This window comes from Rhinopithecus bieti, unplaced genomic scaffold (assembly GCF_001698545.2).
Source record: "Rhinopithecus bieti isolate Rb0 unplaced genomic scaffold, ASM169854v2 scaffold_47952, whole genome shotgun sequence".
NCBI lineage: Eukaryota > Metazoa > Chordata > Mammalia > Primates > Cercopithecidae > Rhinopithecus > Rhinopithecus bieti.
The window spans coordinates 2,215,349-2,233,966 of NW_016820098.1; the positions used below are offsets into that span (position 1 = coordinate 2,215,349).

Sequence of the window (18,618 nt, forward strand, 5' to 3'; positions counted from 1 at the left end):
TTTAGGCAAGTCACTCTGCCTATCCAAATCGGTTTCATCATCTGTAAAGTAGGGGTGGTAGTAATAGTTAACTCTGTCTCAAATGTGATAAAAACATTACATGCTTAGAGCAGGGTTCCCTCTACTGGTCCTTGGCCTGTTAGGAATCAGGCTGCACAGCAGGAGGTGAGGGGTAGGCAGGCAAGCGAGCAAGCGAAGCTTCATCTATATTTACAGACACTCACCATTGCTTGCGTTACTGCTTGAGTTCCATTAATCCAGTGGCAGAATTAGATTGTCATAGGAGTGCAAACCCTACTGTGCACTGTTTATGCAAGGGATCTAGGTTGTGTACTCCTTATGAGAATCTAATGCCTGATGATCTGTCACTGTCTCCCATCACCCGTAGATGGGACTGTCTAGTTGCAGGAAAAAAAGCTCAGGGCTCCCACTGATCCTATTAATACATTATGGTGAGTTTTATTATTTCATTATATGTTACAGTGTAATAATAATAAGAAGTGCACAATAAATGTAATGTGCTTGAATCACCCTGAAACCCTACCCACCCCACCAGCCCTGTCCACAGAAAAATTGTCTTCCACAAAACCCGTACCTATTGCCAAAAACATTGTAGACCACTGGCTTAGAGTGTTCAATGAATGTTAGCCAAACAGTTAGCAACTGAATTTTCTGACCCTGGCAGACATGCTGCTTGAATATTTGGTGTCTGAATTATTGGAGAGTACCAAGTGACCTTGGAAAAGTCACTTGATCTGAGTTCCAGTAAAACGAAGATAATACATATACCTCCCAGGGTTGTTTTGAGGCTAAAATGAGATAATATGAAAGCATCTGTATGATAATTTGCTCAACAAATAATTATGGAGTGCATTCCATGGGTTATAACAGTGAACAAAATAGACAGTGGCCTTGGTATTCATGGCACTTAGGCACAGCAGGAATAAATACTGATTTTCAATCAGAGAAGGGGGAAAAGTGCCACATCATGCAAGTTACAAAATTAGAATGCAGTTCTCACTTTGATGAAGAGAGCAGGTTTTATCCTCCACAAAATTAATGAAGCTTTCTAGTCACTAGGAGTTACAAGATTATGTCACTAGTACCGAGATAACTGGTAGTGGTTGATGACTCGCTATTTATAAACCCGGAGTATGAACTTAACACTGCCTTTCTGGAGCATGGGCCTGATAATTGCCAGAATGTGCTGTCTGCCTGTGGTTACCCATTCTGCTGACTCTGGTGAGAGCACGTGTTAAAAGAATTCTGGAATGTATCTCGAGTGATCAGAGCCCTGGGTGGTAAACTAAAGGCTCTGGGGCACAGGTGTTTTTTGGGTTTTTTGTTTGTTTGTTTTTTCTTTTTAATCCCAGTTGAAGGTCATGTCTGCAAGAGGTATGGGAAATGAACAGATGGTTTTATACATACTATCAAAAAAAAGTTAGCTTTTCTGGACCATGTTTTATGGTGTTGATATTTCAAGGTTCAAAAGCACCCCTGGGAAGCTGTTGCCTCACCTGGATTAGAAATGTAATAGATTAGGGGATACTTTTGAAAGATAAAGGGGGAGATAGCAAGAGTAGACCAGGACAGCCTTCACACCCTGATGTAGTTCTCATACCTGTGAGGGGAGAAAGGGAGAAGGAAGGAGGGGCTGGGTGGGAAAAGCCTCATATTGCAGCACAGTTCTGAGAAAGCCACTGACAGGCCCATGGTGTCCCCAGGCAAAAGTTGCCCAAGAGAAGAATCCCTTGCAGGGCAGGGATGGACCAATACTATACCAGTGCTAGGTCAGCAGCTGTGGAGAGGGCAGGGACCTGGACAGAGAGTGTGGCCTTAACCTGAAGACAGTAGTGGGTCTGAAGGGGCCAGGCTCCACAGCTGGCCATCACACTGAAGGAGAGCTAAACAGCATACTGAGTGCTGCAGACCCCAGTTTGAATACCATTTTTGGGAACTGTGGCATATGAAGGTAGATTCTTAGGAATCCAACGTGCAGAAACACCCACATCTAGATATTCATTCAGTACTGATCACCTACGTGCCAGGTACTGGGGATGCAACCCTGAGCATGATAGAAGGGTCCTGCCTCGTGCAGTATATAGTCTGCAAGGGCAGGCGCAGGGCACCACGGAAGAGGCCAGCAGGTGTATCCTATTCTACACAGGGTGGTCATCACATTCCTCTTAGGAGGCCAGGTAACCTGAGCTCTGCAGGCGTTAGGAAAGCAAGGACAGAGGCCTTGAGGCAGGAAAGAGGGCCCAAGTGCCAGAATGAAGGGAACACTCCAGGGGACCAGATGGCATGAGATGAGATTTAGAGCAGAGCAGGAGCCAAATGCAGCAAGGCTTTGTCAGTTACGGCGAGGCTTTTAGACTCTATTTTAAATGCGATGGGAAGGGCGGAAAATGTCCCGAGCAAGGGAGCAGCGTGGTCAGATTTACATTCGTGAAGATCACTCTCCCTGCTGTGCAAGGATCATTTGGAAGGTGGCGAGTGTGTGCGGTGGTGGGAGACAGATGAGGAGTAATCTGTAATAACAGTAATCCAAGTGGAAGATGGAGACTTGGACCTGCTGATGGCGTCTGTGTATGGGATGAAAGAAAAAGAGGAATCAAAGATGCCTCTCGGGTCTGTGGCTTAATCAGCTGGTAAGGCCATATACTGAGATGATAGAGAACCTGGGAGAAGAAACAGATTTGAGAGGAATGTGCTAGGAAATTAAGAACTCAGTTTTGAATATAAGTTTGGGATGCCCATTAGACAAGTGGCAGTGTCAGGTACATTGTACTTGAAATACATATGTCCAGAGGCATATATGATTCTGAGAGGGAGGTTGGGCTGGAGATAATAAATTCTAGAGTTGTCAACGCGTAGAAAGTATTCAAAGCTTTAGGATTGAGTGTGATCACTTGGGAAAGGATTATAGATAGAAAACAGGGCCCAAGACCAAGCCCTGAGGAGCCCCTACATTCAGAAGTTAAGTAGAGGAATAGGAGGCAAGAAAGGAGAGAAGCAGCAGGGGAAGGTTGTTTCTAGAGGAGCACTCAGTTAAATGACCCCAAGAGGAGGGCAAGCCAGATGAGAGAAAAGTCTCAGTAACCTGAGGGCATAGTGGGGACCTGAGGGCATAGTGGGGACCTGAGAGCATTTGCAAATGACTGGGGAGGATGCATGCCAGATTAGCGCATTAGAGAAGGAATGGGAGATGGGAAGGTAGAAACAGCATGTATAGACCTCTCTTTTCAAAAGTTTTGTTGTGAAAGGCAACTGAGAGATGATTAATTGCTGGAGGCAGAAATGATCACTGGAAGGGAATCCTAAGTTTTCATTTATTTGTTCGTTCATTTGTTTAAGAAAGAAGTTGTTATAAAAAGAACATTAGGACTAATAACTTTCATCCCACTTTGCTAGGATTAGACTCTCAAACAAAAAGGAAGAACAAAAGCTATTCCCAGCCACGGGAGTGGAGAAGGCCTGGATCAGCAGGGCCTTCTCAGTCAGGACATTGAGTGACTGGGAGACAGGTTTTCCATCAGCACGTGGAAACCCTTGGAAGTTGGACCTGGGTGGTGTCACTTAGATGTCTTCTGACCTAGATTGGAGGTAATGAATCCAAAGTTCCTATAAGAATGCTGAATGATAACCTGACCTAAACAAGGCCAGCCTTTGAGGAGTTCAATAAGAGAACCATTACAGTAGGAGGAAGAGGACTTCTCCCTCCTCAGTCAATGATGGCCACAGCCACAGGGAAGACAAGGTCAGCAGTTAGGCCTCAGGGACATTAACACCAACACTGAAACAAGTAACAATGTCTGTTTCTGGGTTACAGCCTCACCATTTACTGCCAATTAAGGCATCCTGACTGTGGGGCAGAAAGGCTTACTGGGTATTAGGAGCACAAAATGTCAGGAGCCAAAAATAAACTATTGTCATTTCTTTTGTAAGGGTTTCCCAAAGTCTTGATTGCCTCTTGCAAGCAGATGACCTGGGAGCAAATGTTATGGCAAAATGATGGACTCCTAGCAAGGGCTGAAGCATGCCCTGTGAAGACTGTGGAAAGAATATATGCTTGTCAGAGATTCGGTAACCTCACCAAGAAGACCTTAAACTGCAGTTTAAGAGGGTGGAAAAATTACTCCAGTGAAACTATAAGCCCTGTTATTGGTAAGAAAACGTGTGACACAGAGTAATTGGCGAATCTCTTACTTTGCATGCAAAAATAACAGGAGGAAAAGTAAGGAATGTTATATCTGATTTCAAGTGTGAATATGAAGCAAAGGAACTTGAGATGTTAACACCTGGAAGAAATCAAGATTTCCTGGATACCGTGAAACACAGGGCTCAGGACTGTGTACAGCAGGTGCTGGCACCCCTCCCATTACCTCTGTTCCCAAGCAATTTAGAACCTTAAGGAGGTTCTAAATTGGAATATGGAATATGGAAGCCCTGAGAGAAAGGATAGCAGAGGAGCAGTATATGTGCAAAATATCTGAAAGTGCACAGAAAGCCAGAAGCCTGCATGAAGAAGTGGGATGGAGAATATTTGTATGGAGATGAAAAGAGAGAGACTCAAGTGATTCTACCATGGGAACAGTTTAAAACTAGGGACCACAAGCCACTACCATCCATGGGCCATGTTTCCTAACCCCAGTTTCAAACTGAGAGAGGCAAGATGTAGTAAAAATGTTTTTCAGCTCTCTAGGCCTTTACTAGAATGTTCAGTCTGCTGAGTGCATTTGGTAAATTATTGACTTGACAACTTCATATCTAAGAAAATGAATGAAAAAAAATGAGGGTCTACTATCTAATTTTCACCAAGAAGGAAAATTATATCATTGTAGAGTTTACAATTACATGTAAAAGAGGTATTGTGACTAGTAAAAAAGTGGTGTGAAAACTCAAAACAGAGCAAAAGGTATACCCAGGTTCTAGCAGGGAGACCCTGGGTAATCAGGCAACTCACTCCAAGGTAGAATGGAGTCAGGCACTGGGGTCCAGGAGACTTAACTTTAATGAGATTGATAGTGAAAAGTTCCGAGAATTATAGTTACGATTCTATGGCCAGAAACTAGAAGGGAATATGGTGCAAGAGGAATGGAACCCTAAAGAACGGTTCTGTCACACAATCACATGTAATTGTTATGAGAAAGAAGTAGCTCAGGTACCTCATTGAGTTCTCCAGCAGACAAGAGGCCCTCGCAGGGTACCTGAACAGCACAAACTGCTGGGAATTGGCTGGAAGGCCAACTCCTGAAAAACTGAAGCTTTCAAATGAGTACTGGTCAATATAAAGAGAAATTATGTTTGGAGATCAAAAATTTAAAAAGGAGTAATGTAAAGACAGCTGACAAGAAATGAACAAAATAATGCGTTTGGGAGGGATTGGTAAAGAAAGACCTCAGAAATGCTGGGAACCTCAGAAAACACAGCTTTGTCAGCATCTGTTTTTCTGACCCAGGATAAGATCTTCCTTTTAGATCTGCTGGTCAAGGGACAGAGCTGAACTGTAAGCCAGTCCTGGTCTGTGAGGTTCTTGCCATTCATGCCTAAGACTGGAAAGCTTTACTTTGAATATACTAAATCTTGCTCAAGGTGTAGTCTCCCATGCTTCTCAAGGCTGTGTGTCCCATTGGGTAAGGCTGTGGTCTTCAGAGTGGGACAGCAGCATTAGAACTGCTTGGCCTGCCTGCCTGTTACAAATGCAGGTGCTGGTACCCCTCCCATTGCCTCAGTTCCCAAGCAATTTAGAACTTTAAGGAGGACAGCAAGGGAGCTTCAGAAATCAGTGTTTTCAATACATTCCTCAAGTGATGCTATCCAAAATCAGACTTTCAGAACCACTGAGCTAAGTTAGCCAACACCTCTTATTGCTCAGAACTTCCATCAGTATATGGACTTACAGCCTGAAAATCCCTTTTTATCAAAGCTTTGCTGCATCCTAACTCATGGGACAACAGACAAGATTGCCTATGGAAATCAGGCCTTTAAAAAAAAAGGTTATACTTTTCTAATGGTTAGATTTGCAGTAATTCTCAACTCTGCATATTAGAATCTCCTGGAGAACTTTTAAAAACACACATGTGCATGCCCCACCCCAGACCAATTAAATCAGGAACTCTGGAGTGGGGATCGGGCATGATCGTTTGCTTGTTTGTTTTTGTCTTGTTTTAAGCTTTCCAGGTGGTTCTGATGTGTGGCCAGGGTTGAGAACTACTGCTGTTGAAACTTTAGAGAAGCGTAACACTTTTAAAAGGTTCTATTCCATGTGATACCTCTTATCCTTTCACATCAACAAATAACCTCTACTTTCCATTTCTTCTTCATGAAAGATAGTGTTCTCATTTCTCAAAATTAGAAGGGATAAAACAAACATGGCTAAAAGAGAACACAATATAGTAGCTATACAAAATATGTCTCTCAGCCCTAAAAATTTGCTTTTGGGGCACTGAAAAGATATGCAGATAAAATTGCATAGCCCTAAGTTCTTAAAGTTTATGGTAAATGAGAGTGGCCAAAAGACAGGAATCAAGGAAATGTCAACCCAGTTGTCCAAAAGGTGACTCATGGGCAATACCAGCTAATAAAATTGAAGCTGTTTCCTGGGAAAAATTATAGAATGTTTAATTAAAAAGATAATTTGTGAGACTTTAAAAAGAAATCAGGAAAAGTAGACTATTCCTGTTTGGGTTCATTGAGGGGTGCTGGCAATGGAGTTTAACCCTACATCTGACAAAATCACTCCAAAATCAGTGGAGAAATATAGAATTTACAGCTGCTTGAGCAACCACATCCAAACCTTATTGATAAGGGAATGATGTTTAACCTGGAGAGAGATCTCTAGTTTCTTGTTCTGATATTCTTTGAAACCTATAGTTGTGAACCTCTTTATTCTGGAGTGAATTTTAATGTAAAGAATTTTGTCCAAAGTGATGTTATACTCCAGCTTAGGTATGTACATATACAAACACACAGGGGACTTCAAAAAGTTTGTAGAAAAATGGAAATAAAAGATAAAAATACAAAATAAAACTTGATTTCTCAACATAAGCTCCATCAAATTCAAGACACTCTGGTGAGCAATGATACTAACCATCATTTATTCCATCTCTAAAGAACTGAGGGACCTGGGAATTTAGCCATGTCAGTGCAACCTTTTTTTTTGCATTATTACTGAAGAAAAATGGGCGCCCTTTAAAGATTTGTTAAGAAATAAAAAGAAGTCAGAAGGAGCCGAATCAGGACTATAAGGTGGGCCTAACATGAAAACTCTCATAAAATTGCTCTTGTTTGTTGAGAGGAATGAACAGAAGCATTGTCATGGTGGAGGAGGATTCTCAGGTGAAGGTTTCCTGGGTGTTTTTCTGCTAAGTCTTTGGCTAATGTTTTCAAAACACTCTCATAATAAGCAGATGTTATCATTCGTTGGCCCTACGGAAAATAAACAAGCAAAATGCCTTGATCACTCCAAAAAACTATTGCCATGACCTTTGCTCTTGACTAGTATACTTTTACTTTGACTGGAGCACTTACGCCTCTTGGTAGCCATTTCTTTGATTGTGCTTTGTCTTCAGGATTGTGCTGGTAAAGCCATATTTCATCTCTTGTTACTTCAAAGAAATGCTTCAGGATCTTAATGTTACTTGTTTCCAATTTTCATTGAAAGCTCTGTTTTTGCCTGCAGATGATTCTGGGAGCAATGGTTTTGGCATACATTGAGTGGAAAGTTTGCTCAACTTTGATTTTTTTCAGTCAGAGTTGTATAAGCTGAATCAATTAAGTTGTCTGTGGTGTTGACTGTTGTTTCTGTTGTTAATTATCAGTCCTTTTTAATTAGGGCATGAACAAGATGAATTTTTTCCTCACAAATTGATATGGATGACTTGACACTATGGGTTTCATCTTCAACATCATCTCATCCCTTCTTAAAACGAGTTACCCATTTGTAAACTGCTGATTTCTTTGGGATATTATACTCCTAAAGTTTTCATAAAGCATCAGTGATTTCACTGTTCTTTCAAGTGTCACCATAAATTTGACATCTTTGTTCTTGCTTCAATTTTAGCAAAATTCATGTTGCTCTCATAGGGGCTGTTTTCAAGCTGATGTCTTACCCTTCCGAGAGCCTCAACCTAGACTATTCAGACATGTTATATAACAAGGTAGTATGAGTTTATTGGCAAAAAAAAAAAAAAAAAAAATATTGAAATACATGCATAATATACATTATCCATGAACTTTTGAAAACTTCTTGAGATATACACACAAACCTAACATAGATTCTTCCACATTACTCTTTTCTAAAACCTCTTCATCCCCATAATTCCATAAAATAATATATAACAGACTTGGCTTTGGCTTATTGGACTCTTAGTCCAAGTTAGTTGTTTTGCAGCTTCAACTTTGGTGACTCATTTGTGCTCAGTTCTGATTCAGACAATGGAAAACTATTTTAGCAAGAGCTGAACTGATTTTTATTCCCCTGTTGATGTCCAAAGCTCAGCCCACTGTCGTGCACTGTGCATTCACATTCTCTGTTTCGCAAGCTTTGCTGGCCAGGTTCACCAACGAACGTTAAATTGACCAAACATGTACTAAGTGCATTCTGCAGACATAACGGAAGACTAAATTTTGGAGATCTTTGCTTTCCGAACAATGCCCTGAAAAAAAAAAATTTTTTTTTTACTTCTACTAAGTAGCCCAGTTTTCCAATCACATGAATTTTCTGAAATATTTTTGGAGAGAACCAGATTTATTGAAGAGCTGGTTTTTTGTTTTTTACCCCAGATATAGACAAAGTTAAATTTATTCTCTGAGTATAAATCCTCAGAGTAAGAAGGTAAGATTTAGTCAAGAAGATATATTTGTTGGACTATGGGTTCAGCTGTATGCAACAGAGATCTAAAGTTTCAATGGCTTAAGCAACATTGAGGTTTATTTATCTTCCATGACAGTGTGAGAGTTTGCAGCTAAAGACGAGTATGGCGGGTCCATGGTGTCAAGGACCCCCAGGTATCTCCCATCTTATTGCTTATTATCTCTGCAGGATGGCCCTCATCTGCATGGTCCAGGCAGGAAAGAGTAGGATGGCAATAACCGCACCCCACAGGCTGCACCCAGCACTTCCCCTTACACACACACACACACACACACACACACACACACACCAGCTGCAAGGAAGGCTGGAAAATGTCTTTATTTTGTACAATCAGTAAAAACTGAGATTCTATCAAGAGAGGAGGAGGACAGACATTGGAGAAAAACAAGTAGACTTTCCAACATATTCCTGAAAAAATTTAAATTTCAGAAGGGGCTGTAGGTTGGCCAGGCAGGGAAGAATCAACTGTTTCACCCAAAGAATGACATCGAGCTTCAAGTATCTAAGCCACCATCAAAAAGGCTGGTGCTCTTCCAGGTTTTTCTTTAGAGGGCATCTGTCAGGCTGGGGAGAACACTTCTCTAGGTGGCCTTGAGCCAGTGTTATTGACGCACTCAATCAGAGCTGCGCTGCAGCCTCGTTAGCACATCACAAGAACCCAGAGTGGAATTCTGGGATGGAAGAGCTGGACAGAAAGTGGAGGGAGGTCATCCCAGCGGCAAAGCTAATTAAAAGGAGAAACCTGTTTTCCACATGCACCTCCTCAGTATGCACACATGCTGCTTTCTTGTCATTACATGCCTCACTTGTCACCAAAGCATTTTCAATCAATTCCTGGGTGTTGTTCTTATATCTTTAGATTTAGCACATTCTTTCTTTAGTGCTCCTCCCTTTTATTCCTCCAGCTGCTTAGAACAATTTTCTTCAGCATTTAAACAAACCCACATACATTCCCCTCCCCCCACTTTTCTTTTTTAAACACAGCAAATGCTGCTTTCTTTTAACCAAAATAAAAGAGCCATAGATAATTCCATCTTTTAGGTCCACATGGCAGATCTCAAGTCAAGCATTCATTTTCTACCTGTGTAGAACTTTAATTAGCTTAAGTGAGAGGTCTGCGCCAAGAAACAGGCACCACATCACAGTTGGAATCTGCAGAGCCAATTTTTTTTCTCTCAATAATGCTCTTTCAAACTGAATCCCGCTTGCAGTTTTGATACCGAAAACGTGTGTTAAAACAGCTACGAGTCGAAACAGCTACGAGTCGTTTCCGGGTCATTCACATTAACCGTGAGCTTTCCTGACAGTCTTGACCCGTAACAGCAGACCTCTGTGTTTGAAGTGGTGTATGATTTACAAAGGACTGCACACGCATTGTCTCATGTCAGCTGCACACTTAGCCTGCCAGGAAATAACATCGCCCCCATTTTGGTGATGAAAAAATTGAGGCCTGGAATGGTTAAGTGGCAGAGAGTGAACTGAAACTGGGTCCAGTCTGTGTTGCTAATGTAAGATGTTAAAGAACTTTACGGTTAAAAGAGAATGAGTATCTATTTTTAACAATGTGCTAAATGTTCTTTTCTTCTTTCCATGGTCCAAGATTGTCCTAAGCTTTGATTTGATATAATTATTTTCTACAATCCTCTAAGTCAGGCTTTGAAATTCTTCTCTGCCTCTGGGTCTTGGTTTGCTTTGAGGTAAGGATCGCCAGCATGGATCTTTCTTATATAATCTCTAGGTCTTATATTTTAGTTTCCTACTTGAAAATTTTTGATGCCACTTTGAATCTACGACAGTAAAGGAAAACAGTTTCTCATATATGCTATTTAAGAGTTAGATATTTAAGATTAAAGAAACTGTATATAAATATCACTTACCCAGAAGTCTTCTGAATATTTCATTTCTCATGGAAACGCTGGATGTTTTAAGCAACATTATCCATTATAAAACAATTCAAAAGGGGAAAATATCCCACCAAGATAACAAAACTGTGGGATTTTTTTTTATATGAAGTAGCCAATTTTCACAAAAGTGCTATTAGCAGTTTATAACACTGTTAGAAATGTATTTTATATTAAAAATCGCTAAGAGCACAATCATTGTTTTAAAGATGCTTTAGAATGGGAAGAAATGTTCAATCTTTTTAACATGTATTGGCATGTATAGGATGTACTCTTTTAAAGAAAAATTTCAAGTATTATAAAATCCAAGAAACTTTAAAACTGTGTCATTTATAATGTAAAATTAATGCAGCTGAGATTCAATGGTTGACTCATAGCTCCCACATTCATCTTCAGTTCTCTTTAGCTCATATGGTTTTCTTTAAAAATTAGTGATATCAGCTAAATGGAACTATTTTCCACTCCTACCCACAGAGAAAAGTGCTTTTGTGAACATGTCAGCTCTGTTCCATCATTACATGCCATCATGCAGTGCAATAGAAGCAGGCTGGCTGTGCATACTTGATAACCAATATTAGTACAGATTCAAGAGCAAAATCCAAAGAAAATAATACTGTATTTCCATCTATTTATTTTATGCACATAAGCCACCCTTTTAGAACGAAGGAATTTATATCTAGACAAGATCTTGGAAGTCTTCCAATCTAGCCTCTTTATTTTGTACATATGGAAACTGAGGCACAAAGAGGTTCAGCAACTTCCCCAAGGTCACACAGCTGATAGAGGTAGGCTGGGACTAGAACCCAGGTCTGTGTGACTCCAAAGTCTGTGCTCCTCCCACTACACTGCTTCACAGATAGGAGCTGATCTGCCTCAAATCCTCTGCCCCTTGGCCTTTCCACAACTCTGCCGTTGCTGCCATCTAACAGTGCCTTCCACTGGTGCCATGCTAAAGCTCCTTAGGAGGCAGTTAAGATAGTTCTGTAAAAGGTCTACAGATGTAGGACGCTAGCTATCTGTTCTCTCTGGAAATCTTTTCAACTCTATTCTGCAAATAACTTAGGCTTTCCCAGACTAAGCAGTTCCTTCTCTCCTTCTTGCAGTTTGCTTTCCAGTTACCTTCTTCTGGACACATTCATTTCCAGTGCCCCTTCTATTAAAATGGGCCCCACTAGAATCTCTGTTACCGGGCATAGTGGCTCACGCTTATAATCCCAGCACTTTGGGAGGCTGAGGTGGGCGGATCACCTGAGGTGGGGAGTTCGAGACCAGCCTGACCACCATGGAGAAACCACGTCTCTACTAAAAATACAAAATTAGGGCCGGGAGCGGTGGCTCAAGCCTGTAATCCCAGCACTTTGGGAGGCCGAGGCGGGCAGATCACAAGGTCAGGAGATCGAGACCATCCTGGCTAACACGGTGAAACCCCCTCTTTACTAAAAATACAAAAAATTAGCCGGACATGGTGGTGGGCACCTATAGTCCCAGCTACTTGGGAGGTTGAGGCAGGAGAATGGCGTGAACCCGGGAGGCGGAGCTTGCAGTGAGCCAAAATCACACCACTGCACTCCAGCCTGGGAGACAGCGAGACTCTGTCTAAAAAAAAAAAAAAAAAAAACAAAATTAGGCAGGCGTGGTGGTGCGTGCCTGTAATCCCAACTACTTGGGAGGCTAAGGCAGGAGAATCGCTTGAACCCGGAAGGCTGAGGTTGCGGTGAGCCAGGATCGCTTCATTGCACTCTAGCCTGGACAAGAGCGAAACTCCATCTCAAAAAAAAAAGCAATTGGCCCCACTCAAAATGGTACTCCTCCAAGTTGCTTTTCATCCTCGTATTCCCCATGGCCATTCATCCCACTGCTGTACCTCCTGTCTCCGAGTCNGACTCTGTCTCAAAAAAAAAAAAAAAAAAAAAAAATTAGGCAGACGTGGTGGTGCGTGCCTGTAATCCCAACTACTTGGGAGGCTAAGGCAGGAGAATCGCTTGAACCCGGAAGGCTGAGGTTGCGGTGAGCCAGGATCGCTTCATTGCACTCTAGCCTGGACAAGAGCGAAACTCCATCTCAAAAAAAAAAGCAATTGGCCCCACTCAAAATGGTACTCCTCCAAGTTGCTTTTCATCCTCGTATTCCCCATGGCCATTCATCCCACTGCTGTACCTCCTGTCTCCGAGTCCTCGTTGCCTTGCTTCCTTCCCTTTCAACCCACAGCATCGGAGCAGTTTCTCCCCCAGCTGACCCTCTTTCCACTTCCAGTGCTCAATATTTTTTACCTTGCCTGTGGAAATGGTCTCTTTTTTTTTTTTTTTTTTTTTTGAGACGGAGTCTCGCTCTGTCTTCAGGCTGGAGTGCAGTGGCCGGATCTCAGCTCACTGCAAGCTCCGCGTCCCGTCATTCTCCTGCCTCAGCCTCCCGAGTAGCTGGGATTACAGTCGCCCGCCACCTCGCCTGGCTAGTTTTTTTTTTTTGGTATTTTTTAGTAGAGACGGGGGTTTCACCGGGTTAGCCAGGATGGTCTCGATCTCCTGACCTCGTGATCCGCCTGTCTTCGGCCTACCAAAGTGCTGGGATTACAGGCTTGAGCCACCGCGCCTGGCTGGAAATGGTCTCTTAACTGGTTTCCTTAAGTCCCTCCAGAAAAGCTTTTCTAAACTCCAACAACTGTGCAAGGTCTAATTGCCATTGGTTTGTCACCCACTGGACCCAGAAGCATCATCCTGGATTCTGCCTCTGCATACCCCTGTCAGCTCTGTGTCTTTAGGGACATCACTTAAACCTACTGCTTCACTTTCTCCACTTATAAAATGAAGATGATGAACAAGAACATCAATCTCTAAAATGATACCAAGTCCAAGTCTGTGTGTGTGTGTCTCCCCACTCCAGTTTGTCCAACAGACTGCTTCCAAAGATCTTCCTAAAACACTGACCATCTTTTTTTTTGTTGTTGTTGTTGTTGTTGGCTGCAAAATCTTTCATTTCCTCATCCCTTCACATAACTTCCAATCTTCTTGGCCTGACACGAAGGACCTACTACAGATTGGCACTGAAATATCTTTCCTACCTTATCATTCCTTGTGCTTCTCCACAAGCCCACTCTCATGCCAAACTCAGCTGTTCCCATTCATCATACATGTGCTAACCTTTCCGGTCTCTTTTACTCTGCAGCACCAAGTGCTTTCTACTTTGTAGTCTAGAAGGAACACGTCACCTTTGTAAGCTGCTTGAAAGCAGGGGCCACACCTTCATCCTTGTTTTCCAAACAACACCAAGCACTTAGTAGACACCCAATAAATAGTTGCTGAATGAATGTATTCAGCCTGGAATTGCACTAGGATTTTTTGGCCAACACATTGTATTCTTGACTGATACTGGACTTCCAATGAAATAAAATCCTTAAGCCTTTTTCGTAGTCTTTAATTAAACTACTTCTCTTCCATTATTTCCCTTTGCTTACTTTTGAACTGATATTCGGAACTTTTCTGTTAATGTTTAATTTTTATCCATTATTCTTGTCTGTACAGATCTTTTTGATTTTTGACTCTCTTATCTAGTTTTCTGTGGGGTTTTTTGGTTTGTTTTTGTTTTTTGTTTTTTTGGCTTCCCATTGTGTTATCCACAGGCACAATGGGTATATTGACTATCGTTCACTGATACGAATGTTGAACAGGAGAAAAACCAGTAGCTTGCCAACTTGGCACCTCATTCTCTAGCTTGACAGTAATCTCTTATCTAGTAGTTTTTAGATATGGTTATTTAATCAAATATCACTAGCCCCTAATTTTGTTATAATTCATTCATGTATACAGACAATGAAGAATCCTCTTCATTCAACACATTTATTGGGAACCAATCATTATCCAAGGCAATATGCTAGGCATTACATAATAGAAAGCCATTAAGATTTTACCCCTGTCCTCTTTGGCCTGCAAAGAGCAGGTAACACTCGTGTACTTGTGCACAGACAAATGTAGTACCAGGTAAATTGTGAGGCCAAACACAAGAGGCAGGTCAAAGGGCTTTGGATTCAGAGGATGGAGAGGCTGTTTCTAGGCTGGTGAAATCTTTGCAGAATGAGTAGGCTTGTAAGTGGAGGTGAGGTACAGGCTAAGCTGCTGTAAGAAAGAGTCCAAAATGCAAAGGATTTACCACAATGCAGTTAACTTTTCTCACAACGGTCGAGGTAGGCAGGTGGTCCAAGTCCAGTTATCAGCCCTCCTCAACACAAGGCTTCCACTTGTGAGCTCAGGATGACCACTTCAGTTCTCATCATCTCCCAGGCGGAAAAACAGGAGAAAGAGAACTAGACGTACCACCTAGTCATTTTAAGGACGTAGCCAGGCCAGGTGCAGTGACTCACATCTGTAATCCCAGCACTTTGGGAGGTTGAGGCTGGAGGATAGCCTGAAGCCAGGAGTTTGAGACCAGCGTGGACAAGAAAGCGAGACCCTGTCTCTACAAAAAAATTAAAAATTAACCATGTGTGGTGGTGTGCACCTATAATCCCAGCTATTTGGGAGGCTGAGGTGGGAGGATCACTTGAGCACAGAAGTTGGAGGATACAGTGAGCCATGATTGCACCACTGCACTCCAGCCTGGGCAACATAGTGAGACCCCATCTCTTTAAAAACAACAAAAAAACATAGCCAGAAAGTTGCTTACATGTCTTCTATTCCTATAACATCTGCCTGAGCTTAGTCACATGGCCGCACCCAGCAGAAATGCGGTCTTATGCTCGGTATCCCCAAGCTCAGCTAAAGCTTGCTTTGAAGAAGGGTGAAACAGACAATGTGGAAGAGAATTACTAGTCTGCCACAAGGAGAAAGAGAATTCTATGTGAGGAAAAAGCTCTAGAAGAGGGAACTGATTAATTAATTATATCTCAGCCAAGAGGATGTTATGAGAAACATAGATTTGGATTTAATAGAAAAACTTTGAACAATGGAATGGGCGGACTTGAGAGTGTCCTCTGCTTCTGAAAATGATCAAGAAAAATGGTAAGAATGTACACCTCAAGGGTGGATGGTAAAGTTCAGCCTTTAAGCCTCAAGGGCAGTGTGATTTTAGGTGGGGTGGGGGAGGAGGGCCCGAAGACTGGCAGACTACCACAGCAGCCCCGATGGAAGCAGTGAGAATGTACTGGAAGGAGCGGCTGTGGGAGCGACAGTGTGATGAGAATAAACCCGGCTTGGCTCTGCCCTGTGCATGCACAGGTGAGCTGTTTGCTCCCGGGCGTGTCAGCTGGTATATGTGTCTCTCAGAAGGCAGCTGGGGAGCACATTAGCTCAGAGACTGGGAGGCAGACCCAGGAAGCCCTTTTTTTGCCTTGGTCAGGCATGGAGTTTGCTGCATTTTCCCAAGCCCAGGAAATGGAACCCAGTTCTTTTTCTTTCTGTGTAAAATAATGAGCATCACAATAGGCTGTGCTCATGAGAAAACATTTTGTTTCTGCAGAAATGTTTTTTCTCACTCTGACCTGATTTTGATTGCTGTTTAAATTCAGTAAACACATTACCAAATTTTAAAATAAGGTGACTTGTTTTCCCCAACTCCACAGTTCACCACAGATACTTCATCTGTTTGTTCCGAAATTGCAGCTGCTCTCTAGATTTATGTGTGCTCTGATAAGAAATGTTTTGTGTAACAATAAAAATCATTTCCTTTGATGAATACTGTTGTTGCTTTGTGTTCTAAGAATGATATTTCACATCTGTTCTGTAGTAGCATTGCCCCCGCTAAGCAAATTCTACAGGGGACCAGTTTGTGTTCCAGACCAAGGGAGTTGAAGCTTCTAACTCCTAACATCCATTCAGGGTCCTATCTAAAGAACAGAGTCATAGGCAGCCATCTTTGTCAGGCAGATCCCTTGGTTGGGGGTAAACAGGAGGAGGCATGACTGGTGGGCCTCCAGTGGTGGCGCCCTCGCCCGCATCCCTCCGATACACTCCTTGAATGCCTGGATGCTGCATAAAAGCTTTGGCCCTTCCTCTCAGGCCTTGTAAGCCACAAAATGATGTGACAGTGTGGAAGATGCTGAGGACATCAGTGAGAACCAGGAGCAGGCAGAGCCTGAACCCCAGCCCTGAAGGAAGGCAGAGGGAACAGAATACAGCTTTCTGGAGAGAGAGAAGAGGCTGAAGGCACAGCTAGGGAATAGGCATGCAGTTCCTGGGCCTCAAGTGGGCCAGACTCGTGCCCATGGAAGCCGTGTGGCAGGGAGCAAAGAACACAGGTTCCGGAGGCAGATCCCCTGAGTTCACTCTAGCTGTATGACCTTGGTCAAGGTTGTTAGCCTTTCTGTGCCTCAGTTTCCCTATATTCAAAATGAGCGTCAGAATAGTATCTATCTGCAGGCATTGTCTGGAGGATTAAGTGACTGGATATATCTGAGACAGAGACTGTCAGTAATCCTACACTACCCTCTTCCTTCTTTTTCTATAGTAATAATAGACTCCCAGTTTTCAGCTGTGTTCATGGCTGCCCAGGATAAAGACTCTACTTCCCAGCCTCCCTTGAAACTATGTGTGGCTGTATAACTGTGCCTGGCCAATGAATTATAAGCAGATGCTATCTGGCAGCTACCTGGGAAGGGCAGTTGACATGTACTATTTTTTTTTTTTTTTTTTTTTTTTTTGAGACAGTCTTGCTTGTCACTCAGGCTAGAGTGCAGTGGCACAATCTCGGCTCACTGCAACCTCTGCCTCCTTGGTTCAAGTGATTCTCGTGCCTCAGTCTCCTGAATAGCTGGGCTTACATGCATGTGCCACCACGCCCTGCTAATTTTTGTATTTTCAGTAGAGACAGGGTTTCGCCATCTTGGCCAGGCTGGTTTCAAACTCCTGACCTCAAGTGCTCTGCCCACCTTGGCCTCCCAAAGTGCTGGGATTACAGGAGTGAGCCGCCACACCAGTTTGGCATATACTCTTATGCCCTTTTTTTTCTTTGCACCATCTAGTCTGCTGCCTGGAATGTGGATGTGATGTCTGATATTCTAGTTGCTTTTTTGGCCTGTGGGGATGAGGACAACACCCTAAGAATGAGGAACTGTGAGCTAGAAGGAGCCTGTGTCCCTGAAGACTGTGAGCAAAGCCACTATACCAGTCCTTGGCTGCTTATTTCTGTAGTTTTACATGAGAGAAAGAAAATAGCTATCTTACTTAAGCCACTGTTATTTGGGCTCCTGTGCAGAACACTTAAAGTCATGGCTGGCATACAATAAGCAATTCCGTTAAGTGTTGGATAAGTGTTGTTATTTTGTGTCAAATAACGGATAAGGTGAAGCCAAATTATAGGAGGGCTTGCAAATCAAGGAGAAAAGTTTGCCCTTGATGCAAGGCGAAGCTTATATCTGTTACTTCTAAAATATGATTTAAAAAGAATTAAAGTGAGCCATAATCACTAGGACCATCCCAAAAAGATAAAAGGCAAGAGCTATGGAAAGCAGGGGAAATAATTTTACCAGACCCTAGGCTAAGAATAGTTATTAAAATTGTGCATAAAATATAGCTCTGGGCCGGGCACAGTGGCTCACGCCTGTAATCCCCGCATTTTGGGAGGCCGAGGTGGGCAGATCACCTGAGGTTGGGAGTTCAAGACCAGCCTGACCAACATGGAGAAACCTCATCTCTACTAAAACTACAAAATTAATCAGGCATGGTGGCGCGTACCTATAATCCCAGCTACTCAGGAGGCTGAGGCAGGAGAATCACTTGAACCCAGGAGGCAGAGGTTGCTGTGAGCTAACACCATTGCACTCCAGCCTGGGCAACAAGAGCTGAAACTCTTTTTTTGAAACTCCATCTCAAAAAAAAAAATATATATATATATATAGAGAGAGAGAGAGAG

General features: G+C 42.6%; 1 long non-coding RNA gene across 1 annotated transcript; it reads left to right on the forward strand.

Moving 5' to 3' along the window:
• Positions 1-1,654: 1,654 nt before the first annotated feature.
• On the forward strand, positions 1,655-8,210 carry LOC108520204 (uncharacterized). The gene is made up of 2 exons (XR_001882853.1): positions 1,655-3,606; positions 3,949-8,210. It is a non-coding gene; the product is annotated as an uncharacterized LOC108520204 (long non-coding RNA).
• The last annotated feature ends 10,408 nt before the right edge of the window (positions 8,211-18,618 follow it).